Genomic DNA, 14,710 nt, shown 5'->3' with positions numbered 1-14,710 from the left:
CAAAACGCATCAGCTATGATTTTTTGTTGAAAGCAAGTATAAAAGAACTACTATTTCTACTGTAGTAGAAATAACATATATGGAAGAACATGAGAGGAATATAATATAGAATGTATATTCTATTCTGATGCCCATACTGAAATGAAAATGGGCCCAAGAAGAGGGGAAGGAATAGCACAAAGAAATAGGAGAAGAATGGACGCCAGATCCTACCATGTTTTTGTACTTTGGCTTAGTATAGACGTTAATAACCCTCTAATACTTTTGTGTGGGGTAATAGAGTTTCCATATGATAACAATCGCAGAAAGGCTAAGTGCAGAGTCCTTTGGCTGCTGGTGTAGCTTTGTGCACTGTGCTGTGAATTCTTAGCTAATGATGTCAACCTGTGTTGCAAGTAGATGTGTGGTTCTTATTGATCCTGGTCAAGGTGGGGTTTTTTGAGATTTTAGTTAATATGTGTGTTGTCTAGATTGCGTGACTGGAACAGTAATGCCTTATTTTTCAAAATATTTTTATTTTTGAAGGTGGTGTGCTCTCAGCCTCCCTGGGTTTAATTCAGATCTGGATGCTTGCCATCTCTGAAAATAAAGTTACCAAACAAAATGTTTTGGCATAGTTTTTCCCTATCAGAATGCTCAGGCTTTAGTATTATTCCCCTTCTCATATCTGGAGTATGCTTCAATGCAGAAACTGCAGTTACATAAAACACTAATTCTTCAAGACTGAAGTTAATTACAATTATATGCAAATTATTAAACTCCTCTTACTGCACTAGTAAACTTAAACCATTAGCACAGTCAGACTCATAAATAGCATATCCATTGATATTATTCTGTGATAAAGGAAACTATTAATGGCGCAGTCTATCAAATATTTTAATCAGAATTTGCCAGCAGAAAGAATTCATACAGTATTGGAGTAACTTGTTCTTACTCCTGTGCTTAGGCCAGTAAAAATGGTATCTCTCTTTTGTGGTCAGAGATTATGCCAGTTCTCAGTGGAGAGAAATGCTCAGCTGTATACAGAAGATTGGAGGACGTTGCCATATTGATTTTAGTACCACTAAGCAGCACCATGAGCTGCATTGTTTCCCTGTGACAATAATACGGGGTCCTGACAAGAGCTGAGTCTTGCTGTCGCCGTACTTTTCACGTATCCCAGAGGCTGAGCATTCCTAGTGCAGGGCTCTGGGATGTCACATAGAAAATTAATGAACGAAACTTAAGCTTTAGACACTTTTACATTTCTAGTTATTTTCCTTATAAGTATCACTTTTAAATTAAATTGAAGTATCTAAAAATGCTATTACTCATCTCGAAAGCTAGGTGTGGTGGGTAGGGGACTGGTTTTGAGCGCTGAAGTTCAGCTCTGTGTTGTTGATGTAACCGTCAAATGTTAAACTCTTTTCTCTTGGGGAGTAACTTCAAAATTGTTGGTACTTTCCAAGAACCAAAAAATGTCTTCCCTCACTTTCATTTTGCTTGGTCCTTGTATTATTATTATTTAATAGTTACTAATATTATTAAACAAATATCTTTTTAATTAAAAAACACACTTTTTTTTTTAAGCCGTTATGTTTTTCTATGTCAGTTCAGTGGTCAAATCTGGGATTTGGCTTCAAAAGCAAAACAGACACCTTGAATGTACATGTTTCCACCTTTTAGAATTTCTAAGGAAGTTTTGATCCGCTCAGCAGGTTAGTTTGCTCCGGAGTGGAAATATGCACATTCAGGGTGTCTATTGAAGCCAAGTCCCAAATCTCTCTCTTAATTTTGAAAAATACTGTGACCTTGTTCTTTATAATTAGCCGTTGACTTGCCTGAAGGCACAATGAATATACTTTAACACGTGGACTGACTCTCTCTTGCATTTTGAATGCTGGAAAATATAAATTCTTTGCCCATTTGTATTGCTTCTTGGCCACTTCACCATCGTCACAGAGAAGATGGCCTCAGTAAATGTTTTCTTCCCTTTCTGGCCTGATGCCTCAAGATGCTTAGTTGCTTTCCCATAACCCTTTGTGGGTGGAGAGGATTCCCACTGTGGAACTAGTTTGTGTGTGCTCCCTTGAAAGTGATTGAAGAAGGAATTTTGGTTTAAAACTTTTAAGAAGCTAAAACAAACAATGTCTCAGCGTGGGAGTGGACCAAATCCCATACGCTTCATAACATGTGATGGTTGAATGGCAGACTTCCTGGGTTTTCACTCCAGGCACTTTATTAAAAAATACTTCTAAGATGTGAAGTTTTCTATATTACGTTTAGGTATTTTATTATATTTGGTTGGTTTTGTTTTTTTTTTTTTAAATAAAAGTATGTAGTTTAAAAAAAAAAAAAAGCATAAGGTTATGGCTTTACTCTGACTGAAGTCTTCCAAGATAAGAACTGGTAACCCTGATAAGCAGCACTTACTAAGCAGACTTCTAAGCAGTCTCTGACAGCAAGGTTGGAAAAAAAGACGACTAGCTATAAATGCCATTGTGTGTGTATTTAAGAGGAACATCTGTCACTCCAAAGGTCTAGTGCTTCTGAGTGGTTCATAGTCTTTACTTGCAGAATTGTTTTTAGTATCTGATTTAGTGGCGTCTGAGTACTAGCCTCTGCAAGTTATTCTATAAATAGTGTAAGCATTGTGTAATTTTAGTCATGGTATAGTCAGTTAAGCATGATGAATTATCTCTGGAAAAATTTAAATCATCTGATATCTTTATATAAATTGATATGGGAGGAACAAGTGAGTAGCGTACCCTTAGTTAATATTTCTGTGTCTTTCAGCAAGAAGAGTATTGCTTTTTAGGTCTTCACTGAAATATACCTGGTGCTTGAGAACTTCTGGGTTGTCCTGTTGCTTTATTAGCAGTGCCTGTAGTACCTTAAGAATGCAGAACTGCATCATGACTGCTAATATAATGAGGAATTGCTGTGTTTATTTTATTTATTTATTTTTTCCATTCATGTCTGCTGCTGTCAGCCACGACTCCTGTCGGCATTCAGCTGACTTGTGGTGGTGCTTCTCTCCTTCCTGTCCCCATCCTATGCTTGTCTTCCCTGGCCTGACTGCTCCAAATACAATGAAGAGGAAAAATAATAGCTTTCGAATCACCCTTCACATCTGTTTCCATCTTCCCTGGCAATTTCTGCTTACACACAGTTGAGTGGCAGAAATGTGGCCTTACTTGACCCTTGGTCACAGATTTTTTTCCTCTCCGGTCAAACAGCCAGTCATTTGACCTTGTCTTAGGCAACTGCTGCTCTTCAGCTAATCCTCTGGTCTCCTCGGTCCTCCTTCCCAGCCATCACCTCATCTTCTTTAAATATTCCTCTCCCTCTCGCAGGCCTTTTGCAACCTCCAGTCTGTGGGTGTCCCATGTACCTTGCCCTTGTTTTGGCTGCTCCGGTCTTTGCTTGCTCTGCTCTGCAGTTAGCACACCCTCACTCTCCATTTCCTCCATGCCTCCATTCTTCTTCTAGAGAAAATCACACGACCGTATAAACTTCCTTTGTGAAAAATGTCTTCTCTTTTCTTTTCCAAACAGCATTGCTCCCTAGCTATGTTGAATCTTAGCTTGTTTGCTGTTTTTTTTAATATCTTTTTCTTTATTTAAGATCTCTCCAGTTTCTTTTACTAAAAAGGGAAGATCTCCTGCTTTACTCTTGATACAGAGCAAGTACTCATCTGCTTTTCAACCCTACCCTATATCTCTTCAGGTTCTGAGTTTTCTCAGAACAGGTTATAGTATTTTGCAGGCAATGGACTTCAGTTGCTCGCCTATTTATCAGGAGGTTGGCTGACATCTAATTCTGTAATACCTTGGTATCTTTATTTGTAAACCAAAGCAGGTATGTGCCTCACACATTGTGAAAATCAATGGCTAGAAGTTAATTTATGCCTCTTGGAAAGGCCGAAAAATATGAGTTCCATCTTCTGGCTATCAGAGCAGTTCTGAAAATTGTTATCAATAGAGAGCAGGGCAAGAAACCCGCACTGCTGCGATTTGCTCATTTTGTTCTGTGTGCAGTTAAGAGCCCTGTCTTGTCTTGTGTGTCTGGCAGCATTAAGAACTGAAAAATAACTAAGATCTTAAAAAAAAAAAAAAAAAAAAAAAAAAAAAAAAAAAAAGCCTGATTTAGTTACTTAATAAGCAGAAGAGGCTTGCCTTACTGTGGTGAGTCACACCAAGAGAAGAAATTTGAATTCAGGTGGGAATTTTTTATTAATATTTATCATCTTGTTATATTTTGTGATTTCTGAAAACGTTTTTTAGTAAAACTATGGAGCAAAAATGCAATAACAGATAGAAGTTATAGATGGCAAAGTGAATCAGAATCAATAATTGAAAGACAACAGAAGCATTCATTAACTGTGTGGTGCTCTAGAGGGAACGGCCTGTAGGTGAGAGAAAAGGATTAACTGAGGATCAAACCAAACTAGCTTTGTTGATTATAGCGGTGTTGGCCATGCCTTTAAGAAAGTGACCTGAATAGACTGAATGGTTTTTATTACATGTTTTGTCGCTACATGTTTTTAACTTACAGATAATTGCAGCAAGACTTGAAATGCTATTTAAATAGCAACAAAAGAGAGAAATATGCAAAACGAAAGAAGAAAGAGCGCTCTCTCACCTTTTTTGTCTAAGTGTTTCTATGTATAACTGTTTACCCACCACACCCATGCCTTGGTAGGGTAACGTTTTGTATTTGCATGGGTGGTTACCATTAAAATACTCCCCAACATAAGTAATTTTTGTGTTATATTTTAATCTGTGCTACGTCAGTGCTATGCAAAATGATTAGACTAGCACCATGGTTGGTTGCTTAAAAAAAAAATAAATACAGTAACTTGCAAACAGTAACTTGGATAGAACCACAGAGTATAAAACAATCCTTACATCTGTATTTTCAGTGTCATTGGCTTAATCTACATAGGAAGAAACACAGATGAGTGCTGGAAGTTACTGTGCAAGCAATAATTATGTTAACCATCCGCTATAAATTTTCATGTCTGGTACCCTTTAAGAAAATTGTCTTTCTTAAGGCCTATTGAAGTTCATATTAGACTCCCATTGACTTCAGACACAGGAATTGGAACATTCATCTTGCATTAACAGTAGTCTGTGCCAAAATCACTGTGATATAATTTAGCTGTGGTGTTACTTGGTTTATTTTGGTGAAATATGAAGCATAAATTTGGCTCTGTTAGTTCAAATCATCTGGCAAGCTGGCATCTTTATGTCATATGCTACATCTTTTAAATTTTCTTTTAAAGATTGGTTTCAAGTAAGGTTTTCTTAATTGTCAACTCACAATATCTCTTTATATCTTCTTCCTTGTGCTGTATCTAGAGATGTGTGCTAAATTAATGGGAAAGCAATTAGCCAAACTCTGGATTCTGTGCTTGACTGACGCTTCTAACTGTGAACATATTATAGCTGTCTGTCTGGTCTTCACAGCTTCTGTTTGAGTTTTAGATGAAACTGGAGGTAAAGATGCTAAAGCTCTAAATGGTGTAGAAACTCCTGATGTTACAAAGGTTACATTCATTTGAGGCACTGAGGCTTACATTTACCTGATGATATATCAGGAAGGGTTGTAATGTCACATTATAGGGTCTAATCTAACTAGTTTTGTACTAGTGTATTTGCTTTCAAGTAAGAGTAAATGTGAGCCTAACCTTATTCTGGAATACAAGTGTCTTCTGATGTATTTTTTATATACAACTCTAGGTTTTGTACCAGTCTAAATGCATCTATACTGAAGACACCCTTTCAGTTGCATTTGTTCAAAACCTGTGTGTATACAAACACTGATGGGAAATCTGAGCTTTGGAATTTGCTTCCTGATACAGATTAAGTTTGTAAGCTTCCCCTGGAGAGTATGAATGGAAATCAGGATTTGAGGAAGGTCATTTATCACCTACAAATGACAGTCATCGAGTCTTAAGAAGTAAGCTCTGCTGCATGACTACACCGATCTCAGTTGCCCCAAGGGAGAGTGCAGGACAGAAGGAAGGCCAGGCTATTTCTTTTGGCAAGCAGCATGCACTTAGGTTTAAACTGATTATCAAACTGTACCATAGGCTGTGGTTTCATGTCACAGCTGAGTTGGAGTGATCCTGCTTCCTTCTTCCTATCATTTCCTTTGTGTCAGCTCTGTGCGTTGGGCCCGTCGCTGAGCCAGTTCAGCTCAGTCACCCAGTTGAGAACTACTCACTGCTGGATCAATGAGTCTAATTGATTTAGTGGAAGACTGATGAGCATTAGAGCTGGCATAAAGGAAGGGGTGGAGACCACACAGTAGTAATATGAATGTCCAAGGGTATAGTTCAGACTTTTTCACAGTTTAAACCAGTCTACATCCTCGCTGTCACGTTTGTGCCAGTTCTGGTATATGCTCAGCCAAGTGGCGAGTGTGACCAGGGACCTGGTTTGGCTGAAAATTGGTTTGACTCACTCCCCTCCCACCCCCCAACTTTTTGCTGTTTCACTTCTCTAATCCCGTCACTGTACAGCCTCAAAGGCTCTTGTAGCATGGTGGGGATAAAAGGCACGTGTGGTCAGGGTGTGGTGGGAGTGCTGAGTTACTCTTTCAGATGACTGCCAGTACTTAAGTTGATTTAAAATGATCATAACTGCAGGTTTAGTAAAGTCTTCATGTTCTATATTGCTTATAGCCCAGGCATGTTTAAAAATTCTTTAAGATTTCATGCTGGAGGAGGATTTTCTTCCTTTTTAACTGTTCAGGAATTCATTTGGTTGACAAGTGGTAGCAAAAAATATGAATATATAGAATGATGGCAATGTTTTCTGTCGAGAAATAGATTTTAGAGGCTTGGGGGAGTAGTAGTCTATTGTTCTCAGGGAAACTATTAAATTGCTGTAGAAACCTTACTCCAAATGATAGGAACTGTAGCCTGTTCCTTATCAAATAAAGATGTTAATCATCTTTTATTATTTGTCATACTGTATTCATCACCACAGTGTCTCCATAAATACATCTGGCAACCATATTTTCCAGGCCATTTATTAAGATTTATGTCCTTTAAGTGGTTACTCTAAGGCACCATGTTTTCATGCCTGCAACCTGCTTTTCTGACAACTAACACTTTTAAATTACTCTTCCTTGAAAGTAAGTCTTCACCTGTTCCCTTTTTCAGTTTATTCTCTGCCTACTAATTCGGGTGGCCAAATTATGTAGGAGGGGGTATGGAACCACAGAGGGAAAGAAATCTGGTGTTAACTCCCTTTTGTGGTGCTTGTTCACATTCATAACTCTTGCGTTATGTATGAATTACTGAGTATGTGTGAATGTTTCTGAAGCTTCTCTGGTACCTGTAAAAGTACGGTAGTGCTGTCTGGTAGCTGCACGCGTGGAAGTGAGTTTGCACGCTATTATTGATTATATCAGCTTTTGAAAATATCCACAGAGATGCTGGTTTGCTTTAAATGGCAGTCTCCTCATACCTGTAGCAATGGTAAACTAGAGAAGCCATTGCCTATATAAATTTCACAAACAGTGGCTTCTTTTTGTTTTTCTCTGCATCATTTTCTTGGTCTGGCTATGTGCTTATCTCTCCAATTGAATATTTCACTTTTGTTACCTTCCTTTGAATTTTTAAGTGTGTTAGGTCATCATTAATTTGTTCTTTCTGCTCAGAAATTGGGAAGCAGACTATTTGGGGTGGTCTGTAGCCTGAATATTTTCAAAGCTACACCTCAGTTATTGTCCTTACAACAAATGGCAAGACAGCATGAGATCTTAGACTGGTGGTATCTGGGGGAATTTTTGAATTAATGTAATGGGTTTGGTTTATATATTAAATTACTTCATCAAAGAGAACAATGCAGTAGGGTTGTTTCGGGTTTGTTTTTTTTTCCCCTGAGAGCTGAGTCATACTTTATTCACTTTTTTCCCAAAAGAGGACTGTCTTTAATAAATCTGTAGGCAAAGTGATAAACATATTATAAGGAGTCAAAGGAATTCTTTTTTTCCTCCCACTGAAAATGAGTCAGCAATTAAATTATCTTGAAAGAAAATCAGTACTGAGTTTGTTGTCTGGGTTTAGCAAATGTTTACATTTTAAGAAAACATTTGTACTAGTGGTGTTCAGAGTGATAAATTGTGTAAGTGGTCTCCTGTATAGTGAAGTGCATATCAGTCTCTCCCTAAATGTCTGTCCATCTGAAATATTCTTATTTGATCAGAACAGCAGATTTCTGATGGCTTACTAAAACAGACAATATCCTCTGTTTAAATTTTGTTTTTCTTGCAAGGCAAGACACTCTGAAAACCTCACTGTCAAGTGTAATTGCCACATGAAGTAGTTTAATCCTGTTCTGGATTTGTGGCTATATCGTACAAATGATGAGATGTGGTAGTGTGGAAATGCTTGGCAGAAGCATTCCTGTGTAAATACGAAGACTCATTCATATTTTCAACATTGCTTTGATCAAGAAGAATTAAGCGACTTGACAGTTTTTGGGGACTTGCTTTAAAATACTGTGGAAGGGGAATAGGTGGCTCTGCTGGAGGTCTTGTTATAGGCTGAAAGAGCCTCCTTTGTGTGTCTGCTTAAAATACCTCATGTTGAATGTTTAGCTTATCAGGTAATGGGGTAGGACAGACCGATGAAATAAAACGAGTGGTGAAAGTGTGCGTGAATGCTGACATGTTTGACAGATGCATTGTTTAAGTTTAGATGTATTAAATGCTCAAAAAGCTTTGCCAAGGGGATCAAGTCAGGCTGTGGCTGCAGGGTATGTACCTAGGCTAGCTTTGAGCTGATAGTGATGTAATCATAGCAGCAATGACACTCAGCGCAAGCTGTGAAGCCTTTTAGAGAAATTTGATCAGTACTTGGATACTTAACCTTCGCTGAGTTTTGTGCTGCCATCACCATGCTCTTGTTTGCTCAAACAGTGACTAATTTGAGTAAATGTACGCAGCCTGTACAGTAAATAGACCCTTCATGAACCCAAGAAGTCATTGAGCTTTTTTCCTGCAGTCTTTTTTAAAAATTGATCCTCTTGTAAAGAGCGGTTATAAAAATGAAAAGTTGTTAAAGCCAGGGGAATAAGATACAAGCACTGAGAGAGCAGGGAAAATGCTGATGATTGTGATGAGACTGGTAACTCGGTTCTCTCCATTTTGTGTCGCTGTAGATGAATTCAAAGTGTCTGTGTTAACCAGACTGTAGCTTGCTGTTGACTTTTGAGATACTCTGATGCGCATTCAAGCTTACCAACACTGTGTTTCTGAGAAGATTCACTGATGGTAGCAGCAGGATGCAGCCAAAATCCTTTCCATAGGATACCACCTATTGTGATGTCTGGTTGACTTTTCCAACACTGTGATTCATCCACTGCTGTCCTGTTTAAGTTATCACTGAATTGATGAGGTGGAAAGCGTGGTTGATTCTCTTGAAAAAATGCTAACAAATAATGTTTTCCTGAAATTTTGTAAGGGATTGTTCTCCCCCTCACCCCCTGCCAAAACATCAATGGCAGAAATGAAACAGAGTCAAAACTAACGATGGCAAAACCCCTCACGCATCGGGTTGAAACTTCCATGGAGAAAACGAAGCATGTGCACGAAACTCAGAGGTCTGATGGCAATGCTAGTTAAACGGTGAAGGAAAGAACTAGCTACTATGATAGGGATGTAGGAAAAGCCAGGCTATAATAATGGAGGTAGGGGACTGTCCTTGGGAAGAAACGGTGCTTTTAGCAAATTAAAGATAAATTGGAAAAAAAAAAACCAAGCCCACTCCTGTCAACATGGACATAAGCCATTAATTGTATTCCTGTGATACTTGATGTGCGTGAACACTGTTCCATTGCAGTCTAATTTAAATAATGTTTAACTAAGCATAAATTTAAAACTAGACTTAAGTTACCTGGGGCCAGAATGACTAAATGTGTAGAAGAGGTGAGGAGCATTACTCATCACATGAAGTGGGCTTATCAAAACTGGGAGGAAGTCAGGTGTGATTCCCCTTCACTGAGTGCAAATGGAGTGTCAGGGGATGGAGATTTGGACCCCAGAACCGCAACTGCCTGGTTTTGTGTCCAAGAAAGAAGATGATGGAGGCAATAACAAAGCAAGGAAGTAGTTAACATGTTGTGAGCACCGTGAAAAGGGAGAAAAAGTGGGAAGCGAGAGTGGAAAAAATGGGGAAGGAGAAACAGTATGTTGGCCTTTTTCCTTGTAATTCTGCATGAAGATGTTTGCTGTATAAACAACTTTGAGGAAGACTTCGTAAAAATGGTTGCAGATCAAAGATACAGGACAATACATTGTCTTACTAACAAGTACTAAGTGACATTTCTGGTAATCGGTGTTTGACCTGAACCTGGAAATGCTCTCATGTTCATTTGCCTGCTGTACACATCTGCATTGATTTAAAACAGCAGCACCAGATGTAGCTTTGGTGCTGATCTTGAACAATGCTTCATAGTGAATAGCAGCTACCCCAGCTGGTGGAAGCAGGAACAAGATCTTTAGAGATGATGCACCTGTGAAATGCAAGCAACTTGTGTAAAATACCATGAAGATGGTCGTATAAACAGCTATGCAAGTTTTTACAATATCATGTCAAACGTTACTTAGTTGTTATTGCATATAGCTATTCAACTGTGCAGATTAATTAAGCCATTTAAAGGACCCTCATTTTCTCCTCCCTTTGTTTTTGTTCTCTTCTTGATTGTATTGTAGAAGAGAATCTTCCCATTTATTCAAATACCTCCATTTCTTTAGATTTTAATTATTTTAATTTGGTGGTAGCTTTTCTTTTTTTCTGAGATCCTTAATGTAGCATGTCATGCAGTGTTTAACATAAAAAAGGAAAATAGAGAGTAGGAATAGGCACTACTGAGACTACAAGTTATAGTCGAAAGGTGTGTTTCAGTCATTCAACCTCGATGAAAAAGTAATATTACTTTCAAACTTCAATAGTATATTGCAAACTTCCACTTGATGTTAATATAATATTTATAATGTGGTTAGGTGTTTGTAACATGCAGTGCTCAGCTGAATATTTTTGATCCTGCAATTACTGATTTACTTCAATAAATAAAAAGATATTGTAACGGATATGATGCAGCAAGGCTCAGTTCTGCATTGTAAGTGATACCTGCATTTGTCAGCAACACCAAGTTTTTATGTATATAGCATTAAATTTGTACTGGATTGTTTGCTTGTGAATGTTTAGTCAATAGAGCACAAGTTGTGGATGTCAAATAACCTTCAATGGTACAACAAACTAGAAATTGTTGGATGAATGCAACAATGTCTCTGAAAGCCAGGCTGCTCAAAGTGGGAACTGCCTAAGAGTTACTTCTGCAGAACTACTTACTGGTGGCAATATTGGCAAGCAACAGCACATCTTCCATTGCACAGCTGCGGATTAGTCTCTTTTTCTTTTTTTTCCTTTTTTTTTCCCCTCTTCTTTTCCTTTCTATAGCTTAGTTGTCATCATTGCATGCAGTGAAGTACTCTGGAAGGGAGGGAGGGGTGTGACAATCCAGAGGGATTTGTTGTCACTCTGAAAACGAAGGTGGCAAGTGAGAAGTCTGGTGCAATTCTCTGTCCTCAAATAGAACTAGAAAAGTGTATGCTGACCAGTAAGCTTTAGCCATTTGTCCAGGGAAATAAAATGCTTGATGCTTCCAAATGCAAGTTTGGGAAAAGCAAATAATTCTTTTCTTCCTTTTTTTCCTTCAGTTTGGTCTGCCACTACTGAATATCTGTGTGTAAGGGCAAATTTTGTTCCTTGAAAATAAAGCAACCTCCATTTCCTAAGTCAGGACTTGTTTCTGTTCAACATGCTTATTAAAAGAACCATAATCTATTCCTTTACTTCTGGGTGCCTGTTACAGAGCAACTGTATTGGAGTATATTTGGGGGGGGGGGGGTGTTTTGGGTTTCTGTTTTTTTGTTGTTTGGGTTTTGTTTTTTTGGTTTTTTTAAATCAAATCCTGTTTGAAGAAAATAAAAGCTTTTTGCAGTCTAAATACACGTCTTGGTGGCAGACTCTTAGATTAAAAATTTATATAGTAACATAATTGTTGCTCCAATATGATGTCATGATAGATGAAAATTAGTACTCTTAGGAAATAAGCATGAAGAAAAATGGGCAGCCATATATTTTTTTTTTTTTTTCCCCATACTTCTGTCTCAAGCAGAAAATACAGGAAAAGACAGAGGTGGGAAATGACAGAAGTGATTTTTTTTTTTTTTGTCTCCAAAAAGTTTATTGTATGTATATATTTTTTTTTCTGATCTGTTTTTCAGATTTCAGCTACGTAGGACTGAACTCTTGATGGCATGTTTGACACTTTAAATATCAAGTAGAAAGCTTTGTGGCATTAATTTTATAAATAGACCTAGTACTCAAAAACAGTCTTATTGATATTCAGCTTTGTCTGTCTTAGTTCTGGAATGGTCACTACATGTTTGTGTAACTGGAGACTTTGTCATACATAGAATTTAATCCTTTTGGGAGCTGATCTGTGAAACAGCACTTAAGTAACTAGTCAATAGGAAATGTGTGTTTGTTCCTGTGTTTCACTTGAACTGAAATTTTGCTGTGTAGTGGGTTAAGAGAAAGTTGTATCTCTCTCACTAGAGTTTCTCTTTGTGTACGCCAACAGGTTTCATGGTTCTCCTGTAAATTGATGACTCCACTCTGAAATGAATTTTGCTGCCCTTCTTTTGAGTTCTACCTGGTTAAGCCACATAATAGCATACCCTGTGCTTTGCTATGTTAGTGTTAAGCAGGGAGGTGGTGATCCCTGCGTCTGACCTGAAGTGTCTCTGCAAAATCTGTGTTGTTTGTTAGAAACAAAGCTAGTAATTTAATTGCCATGTCTGTGTCATCAGTAGTCTGTTTGCCCCAGTGCTCTGAGAAAAAAAAGTGCTATTTGCAGCTAATAAATTGTTGGCCAAAGGGACTTCTTGTTTGCTTGTTTGTTTTTCAGTTTGGCATACCAATTTTAATTTAAATCCTTCTCAGTGCTATTTCAGGAGTTAAGAAATTGGGTCTTTAGGTTTTTTGTTTGTTTCTTGGTGAGTTAGGGCCCTAATTAGGGAATTAGATCTTCCACACTACTGCTTTCATGAAATACAGCATGTCCTGTGCCTGTTCTGATCTCATGTGTAACACAAGATCCTGTTTCGGTCGGGCGTAGCTCCACAAGAACTGACCATCTATCGGGCTTTGTTGACTATATACTTTATCAGTGTCGTTAAACATTGATAGCTGCATTTCTGTGCATGGAAATGGGAGCATAGGGACAGGGACTCTGACAAGTTAATGAATACTGTCATTGCAAAATGTATGTTTTGGTTTGGGGATTTTTTTTTTTTTTTGGTGAGTTTTAAGTTGATAGCCTATGATGGTAAATACAGTTTTCTTTTTCAGCTCTGTTACAGACCTGGGGTGAGTTGGACCTAAATTCAGAGCAAGAAGTCAGCTATAAATGACAAAGGCCTAATTGAAAATCTATGAATGAGTCCATTTCCTGCCATTGACTTCAGTGCGCTTCCAGGCAGACTTTAGCCCGCGGTTACCTGCATCTGGCAATTTGGATTTGGGTTCACGCTTTCATTTTGCAAAGTGGAGGGTGTGTATGACCATCATACAAATCATACCTCCAGAGAAGCAAGTAATTTTGGTGAAAATTTAATCATTCATACTTAGTAGAAAGAAGGTAGTTGTCATGATGTCTTAGAAAATAAACCTTCCTTTGCTTTTACTTTTTATGCACATGTGTTTCAGGGGGTTGATGTATTACATAGTTCGTCGTCCTCAAGTTTATGTGCCTTGTATCACTGCAATGTGGATGCTGGTAGTGCGGACAAACTCCTCTCCTGTGTGAGGAACGGCAAGGTCTGTCCTGAGCCACATATGTAGTACAGGTGGTAAAAACACTTTAAACTTAGTATCTGAATAAAAAGAATGATGTTAATACGCTGTTGCAGTGATGCGTGGCCTGCAGCTGAGCTCTTAAACTGTTCGGTTTTTTGAATGCCTACAGCTGGTCCTGACAGCAGCCAGAGCTCTGTTGTGGTGGGGGTTAATTATTTATTTATTACTTTTTTTTTTTATACATAACTGCCAGGCTGTAGAGAAGGGGAACACTGTAAACGTAAATATTTGAAGTTTAAATTGCGTTTCCTGCTTGGTGACTCTGCCATCCCTCTTTCCGTTTGGGCAGGAGGTTTTTAAAAGTATGAGTCTGCTGTTACCCCAGCTTAAAGCACTGAAAGTTTCTGCTCTTGTGGTGTCCTCTCTCGCTTCCATCCTCAGCAGAAGCAACTCTCACCTTCGGAAGAAATACAACTCAGTTGCTTTGCACAGCAGCTTTCCCATGGGAGCAGTAGCACAGCTGTTGCTGTCTCTCTGCAAAAGAAAGATGGAAAGGGAAACAAGTAAACAAGGAGTGCTTGAGTCTTCTTTTTTTTTTGGGGGGGGGGGGAGGTTTACTGATGTCTACAGTTGTTAACTTTCAGAATTAGTAATTGTAGAATAAAACAATTTTTTGTATGGTCACCCTACAAACGCTGTTTTGAAGACCAATGTCCAGATTCCTCCTCGGTTTGTTTTGAACGTATGTGTGTGGCTTTGGGCCTCCTGGCCGGTAACTGCAGATGCAGAGCTGCCTGGCTGGACCTGTAGGGTTTAGCGACCTGCCCCTAACCACAGCATACAGCT

General features: G+C 38.4%; 1 protein-coding gene across 6 annotated transcripts in view; it reads left to right on the top strand.

Moving 5' to 3' along the window:
- The window catches only part of RABEP1 (rabaptin, RAB GTPase binding effector protein 1), a 53,789-nt gene that overhangs the window by 2,429 nt on the left and 36,650 nt on the right, over positions 1-14,710 (top strand). The window contains exon 1 of one of the 6 annotated variants that reach the window (XM_076354742.1): positions 13,423-13,435. The exons of 4 other annotated variants lie outside the window; for them this stretch is intronic. The gene's annotated coding sequence lies outside the window, so the exon portion shown is untranslated. Of the gene's footprint in view, positions 1-13,422; positions 13,436-13,598; positions 13,620-14,710 lie in introns of those variants that run through there. One more of the 6 variants, XM_076354739.1, reaches the window with a different exon arrangement.

Source organism: Aptenodytes patagonicus, chromosome 17 (assembly GCF_965638725.1).
Source record: "Aptenodytes patagonicus chromosome 17, bAptPat1.pri.cur, whole genome shotgun sequence".
Taxonomy (NCBI): domain Eukaryota; kingdom Metazoa; phylum Chordata; class Aves; order Sphenisciformes; family Spheniscidae; genus Aptenodytes; species Aptenodytes patagonicus.
The sequence above is the reverse complement of the archived record's forward strand: the minus strand, read 5'-3'. Positions and strand labels throughout refer to the sequence as shown.